The sequence below is a fragment of the Ambystoma mexicanum genome, chromosome 10, assembly GCF_040938575.1.
Source record: "Ambystoma mexicanum isolate Mex_15411 chromosome 10, UKY_AmexF1_1, whole genome shotgun sequence".
Taxonomy (NCBI): domain Eukaryota; kingdom Metazoa; phylum Chordata; class Amphibia; order Caudata; family Ambystomatidae; genus Ambystoma; species Ambystoma mexicanum.
This window is the reverse complement of record NC_090932.1, coordinates 980479802-980485482: the sequence shown is the minus strand read 5'-3', so window position 1 is coordinate 980485482 and position 5681 is coordinate 980479802. Positions and strand designations below refer to the sequence as shown.

Sequence of the window (5681 nt, the reverse complement as noted above, 5' to 3'; positions counted from 1 at the left end):
TAGTAGCTGGAACAGACAGCATCTTTGATCCACTCGCTATCTACATTGATCGTTCATTACAACCCCTGATACAAAGTATCCCCACATACCTTAGGGAAACCACTGACTTTCTAAATTGTATTAATGAGGTTAGAGCCTTAGACTCTGACTGCATACTTTTTAGTATGGATGTCTGCAGTCTATATACATCAATTCCTCACATAGAGGGCATCAAGTCAGTTGAATGGTTGCTCCTTAACTCTCCATCTTCCAGTGGAAACCCAGAATGTATCCTAGAACTACTCAACCTAATACTACATAACAGTTACTTCAGATTTCAGAACACTTTTTTTCTACAAACAACAGGCACGTCCATGGGGTCATCAATGGCCCCAGTGTATGCAAATACATTTATGTATTGTTTCGAGAAGCAATTTGTGTTAGATCACCCTCGGTGGTCTGCATACATCTTGATGTGGAAGTGTTATATTGATGACGTGTTTGGCATATGGTGTGGTCCAGAGGAAGATTTGCTATCATTTTCGGAATACCTCAATTCAGTGCATACCAATATTAAATTCACCATGGAAGTTGGCAAACCACTACTACATTTCCTTAATGTCAACATAGAAATCAAGAATAATACCCTATCCACATCGATATACCATAAACCAACAGACGCCAATAATCTCCTTCACTTCACAAGCTTTCACCCGAGAGCAATGCTTAAAAGTCTTCCATACAGCCAAATGTTAAGGCTGAAGAGGATTACATCAGAACCAGCGGGATTTGACATGGAGTGCTCTAAATTGATTGAGAAGTTTGAATCAAGAGGTTACCCATCGTCAGTTTTGAATGAGGCAAAGGAAAGGTCTGACCTTAAAACCAAGGAACAATTATTGTCTGTCAAAAATAAAGAGAAGGAACCACCACTTTTGTATGTTTCCAAATTCTCACGTCAGAGCTTCCAAATAAGCAAGGCAATCAGGAAACATTGGGGAATCCTTCAAAATGACCCAACACTACATAAATTGTTTCCCAAAGCACCAATGATGGCGTTCAAGAGAGGCTGCAACTTGCGTGATAAATTGGTGAAAGCAGAGAGACCGCCCAAAGAGAAACAACAATTTTTAACCACAAAAAAGAAAGGCACCTTTCCGTGTCTATCTTGTTCTCATTGTAACAATGTAATCAAAGGTGACTTTATCAATCATCCCCAGACAGGTAAGAAAATTAAACTAAAGGACTATGCAACATGTCTCACACCAGGTGTCATATATTCCATCAAATGCCCGTGTGTCCTGTTGTACATCGGCCAAACAACCAGACCCGTCAAAGAAAGGTGGACGGAGCACAAATCTACAATTCGATGTAAAAATACCAAATCTCCATTGGTAAGACATTTTCTTGATAACAACCACTCTATAGCTCAACTCAAATTTCAAATTCTTGAAGTGGTGAAACGTCCCCACAGGGGAGGAGATTATCAGTCGATCCCATCAAGACGCGAGAAATATTGGATACATTTCCTGGAAACATTGGACCCTAAAGGGCTTAATGAAGAATTTTCACTAAGATGTTACATCTGAGTCAGATGATCACCATATGGTATCCCACATGTGGCCTACATGTAGTGTTCTGAGATGGAATCCCTTATGAACATTATCTCATTCTCTCTATACATTTCCAATTGTTCACATTTACAAAACAATTATTTTTCATTCCCTTTCCCTGTATCACAAATATTGATCCTAAAGAACAAAGCATCTCCACATGTTTAGGTGATTAGCCAGTGTGTTACCTTGAGCAATTGCTCACACCATTGTTTTGTACGGTACATTCAATGTTAATTGGAACTACTGATACTTTTTCCTTAAATCATAATTCATGAGTGGCCAGTTGACTGCGGTCACCTCCATCTGTATATAATTGATGTAGCTTTGATGAAGAACATAATTATCAATGCAGTGACTTGTTCATCTCTTTACATGAATTGTACCGGCACACATGATTAATCGGTATAACAATGGCGAGTTCGTCGTTAGGTGACACTTGGTGCACTTAACAATTAAATATTCTTTGTAATTAACGATTATGTAATAATTGGTCTTCGAGAAGGAGTATCCGCTTCACACCTACTTAGAACACTTATTTAAGTTTCACACTACTGTTTACTGAAGATTGCCCGTCACAAGATGGACCTCGGACTTGAACATCCAGTTTTGTTTAGTCCGCTTTTTATCTTCATCACTCCCTTAGTCTTACGTGCTCATTAGCGTATCACGATCATCATCACGTGATTAGCTGACTTGAATTTCTATGGTAACCACTACGCTTCCCTGAGCGTAACCTGTTTTGGAAACGACGAACGCCGCTTGGAGACAGGTAATTTTTCCGTTCTCACGGAGCATCCAGAATCACTTTTTGAGCGAATTCGCCAATGACATTATGTGTCCACTTGTCCACAGATAACCCACACGGGCCACTGTATGGAACAACGCTCCATTCTATATTTAGCTACTAACGCTTCCTGCGACCAATGTTGAAGTGACAAGCATGTTTTATGCTATTACCCTTGACTAGTCTCCTTCAGTCCACACCAGGTAATGAATGTAAACACTCATGTTTTGTGCTTTATCTAAACATTTAGTTTCTACGAAAATGTAATGCACATTTATATCACATTTTCACTATGGAGCGCATGCCGCTTTTCACTGAAATGAAAATATAGAAGCTCCACATATTGACGTCCCATAGATCTGCGGTCACTCATGCTTCCCTGCATTTGAATGCCCGTTGGGACATTTGCATGAGTAAGTCTCTATTTTCACTACTTTGGTCAAACGAGTTCTAGAAAGTCTATTCCTCATCACCCTTAGTTCAACAGGATTTTCCACCTAATTAGTGTTCTATTGAGTTGGTGCTCACCGGGTCCTCCTTCTCCATAACAGTGGCTAGTAGAAATATGTGATTTAGGAACTATGCATTGAATGTATAGTTCTTTAGAGAATTATCACTTGACCAATTCTTTAAAGCATTGCTTTTTAATTAGCGGCACTGGTTTTATTTCTCTTCTAACATGTGTTATGTGATGCTCGTTATACAGAATTATGGAAAATATCAATTTCTCCTTTTTTTTAAAAAAAAACCTTTTCTTTTCTCCACTTTCTGTTGAACAGTTCATTTGTGTCAGAGTGCTAATAGGCTCAAGAAGAAGAGGATTTCACCTCGAAACGCGTCAGCCAAGCACAGTCTAATCTATGGATACTTTCCTTTGCTATGTTTTGCATTTTTGATGCCTATTGACCGACAGTCAATAATGACTATTGTACATTGTTCTTGTCAAAATTAAATTTCTCTACCTTCTTCATATTGAGATTTCTTTTGATTATTATTGATCATACTGCATATGCAAAATTGTACGTAATTTATTGAATGTCTTTGTTGACAATGTTATACAGTGTGCAGGGGACGGGAGGGCTCCCAATCTGGATCCTCTTACTTCCTCTTCTTTCAGCAATTCTGGTTTTGTGCCAAGACCATTTTTTCTCCCCTGCACCTCAAGTTTCAAAAACACATTACCTATTAAGTGTCAAGTGGTTACGTACCCTGAACCGTTAGTGTGCACTGTCAATGAAAAATACTCTTTGCTTGTTCATGATGGATCCTGAACTAACTTCTCTTGATGCAGACCTGTATTTTCCTGATAAAGGAAAGATGGTAGCAGGATCGGGCAACTGTGTCAAATGTCCCTGGGAACACATAAGGGTTTCTGCTAGCTCCATGGTTTTAAAGACAAATTTGACATGATTAAGTTAACACCCCAATTAATCATATATCTGCTCTCTATCCACTATTTGTTCTTTTCTGTTTAGTCTCAGAAAGGGGGTGGTTTGGCAAGATTAAATCACAATATATTGAAAGGACAAGAAATTTACATTGCATTCTCTGTGCATTTAAAAGCAAATGAGTTGCCATTTCATTACAATCCAAAATGCATTTTTGAGTTGCATTAACCATTGATACAAAAATCATGTATGCTTTCAGCACGCTATTCTTTGTAAATTATAATCTCATTAAATTGTATTCAAAGTATTTTTTCATTGTTAACATTAAGCTGTGAAATGATGACATCTGTACAGTAGCCTAATGAAGTTTTGTTTGATAATGGGCATTCTGTGGATCCATAGCTACTTAATAAGGATTGGGAAATGAAAGCAAATTTCACTATATCATTTCTACTCCAATAGAAAATGATTGAATGTACATTCCATGCAATCCGCTAACCCTTGATTAAATTGTGAGACATGAAACAGTTCTTTAATTCTAGCATTTATTGGTCTTATTCGGGGAAAACACAGTTATTTGAATAATTTGCAAATGTAACTACATGTGTAATCTGGAAATGTTTTGATGCAAAGAAAGTGTTGGCATACTAACCGATAAGTGGCAGAAGTGAAAGTAGATGCTTATTGCTATTCAGATATATATATAAAAAATTGATGAAACTCAAGATGAAGGGCTCACCCCAGTTCTCAGTATACCTGGCACCTCATGTGGTGCTCTACTTCTAGTGCTTCTGATCCTCATGCTCTCATCAGAAATGCAGTCCCAGGTGTTGATGATTATTTCTCCGCCCATCATTGCAGGGAATTCTGGTTCTTGTAGTTGCAAGGTGCTGAGTTGGCAGCTCCTGTGTTGCCTTCTTCAGTATTTCTGGTCCTTACTCTGTTGTGAGACACTCTGACCATCTTCTGACCATCTCCTTCTGCTCCCTTCTCTGGTCTGGTTCCCCTCTGCTTACTAAATCTTGGCCTGGATGTCTCAAGCTATTCTGTTTCAAGGGTCTTACTTTGCCTGCTATCTATAATTGGCCCTATTTCTCTGCTACCATCTTTACTGACACTCATTAGGGGCCTTATTTCAGCCTTGGCTACTGGGCCATCCACCTCCAGTGTTTGCACCGCCTGACACAGTTGTGTGTTGCCCCTACTCATGGTGTTGGGAGGTACCTCCCTTTTGCTGGCTGAGGTTTTTCCTCTCAGACTAGTAACAGGGAGAAGTTTACCATGCTGCTCATACCCGCGACTGGACCAGATACCACCATCGTCCAGGTACACTGGATCACCAGAAGACAAAGATAACAGGTATGTGGGAACAACAGTGGGTACATCTTGAAAGATTGCAATGCCTAACTGACCCTACTGAGTCGGACATGAGAGCATTACAGGAAGTGAGAGAAGTGCTGCAGACACATTGAACCAAAATGGCAGGTCTGTGAGTAGTGAACACTACATTGAAGGAAGCCCTGTCTGCAGCCCTTACAGAAAACATTGTTGGCCAGTCCAGTGCCCTCAAATATGATGGAGACCCAAAAAAACTCACACTGCAGTATTTAGTTTATGTCCCATCTCACTTGCTTTCTAACCGATAAAGCCATGATTGGGTACATTGTCAGCCATCTTTCCAGCAATGCTCTTGCCTGGGTTCTCCCTTATGTATCCTCACAGAGGCCCTTACTGAAAGACTTTGCAGAATTTGAAAATACCTTTTTTGAATGTGTTCAAATCCCCCAACCAAGAAGCCACTGCTCAGAATCAGATGCTGGAAATAAAACAAGGAATTGTGTGCCTGATAGCATACATAGGCTATTTCAAGCAACTCACCACTGAATCCTTGTGGCTCGAAGTGACATAATTAAC

The 5681-nt window shown here is 39.6% G+C and overlaps 1 long non-coding RNA gene across 1 annotated transcript; it reads left to right on the top strand.

Moving 5' to 3' along the window:
- Positions 1-2753: 2753 nt before the first annotated feature.
- On the top strand, positions 2754-3349 carry LOC138493261 (uncharacterized). Its single transcript, XR_011276336.1, has 2 exons — positions 2754-2792; positions 3159-3349. It is a non-coding gene; the product is annotated as an uncharacterized lncRNA (long non-coding RNA).
- The last annotated feature ends 2332 nt before the right edge of the window (positions 3350-5681 follow it).